Genomic DNA, 638 nt, shown 5'->3' with positions numbered 1-638 from the left:
CACGCTGGAATAACATGACTTCTGATGACTTCCAAGATTAATGATCAACATGGCCGGCTCCTTCTTATCAACAATTGGGATTTAAAATTTGGATACTTGAAAATGTCTTACTCTTATCGCACCAACTTTAAGGGAATAGAAAGAAATCCTTAAAACCAATAAACAGGAAACGAGTGAGGCTATCATGTCCTAATCAACTAATAATTATAATTACTACTAGACGTCCAAATGGCACCTAATTTATATAACATTAAAGGATTTGAATGAACTGGTCATTCAGGTAAGTCTCCCATTCTTTTTTTAATAAAACATCTCCAACTATTTGCTTCCTCTTTTCATCTCTTAGCATTATCACTTCTTACAGCTTGCATACATTTTATTCTACATTGCCTTGGTTTCAATTTTATTGCTTCTTATTTCTGTCCACTCTGTTAGACTGAGGTATCAATAGACTCAGGATTTTTAAATTTTGGCCCTTTTATCTTCTGTCCGATGCTATAAAAATCTTAGTTTGGAACATACAAGGGTGTGGTCAAAAAAAGACTAAACAACATTTGCATAACCTGTTAAACAATGAAAATCCTGACATTTTGTTCTTGTCTAAAACCAAGTCTCAAAGGAGCATGATGAAGAATATA

Source organism: Papaver somniferum, chromosome 4, assembly GCF_003573695.1.
Source record: "Papaver somniferum cultivar HN1 chromosome 4, ASM357369v1, whole genome shotgun sequence".
NCBI lineage: Eukaryota > Viridiplantae > Streptophyta > Magnoliopsida > Ranunculales > Papaveraceae > Papaver > Papaver somniferum.
The sequence above is the reverse complement of the archived record's forward strand: the minus strand, read 5'-3'. Positions refer to the sequence as shown.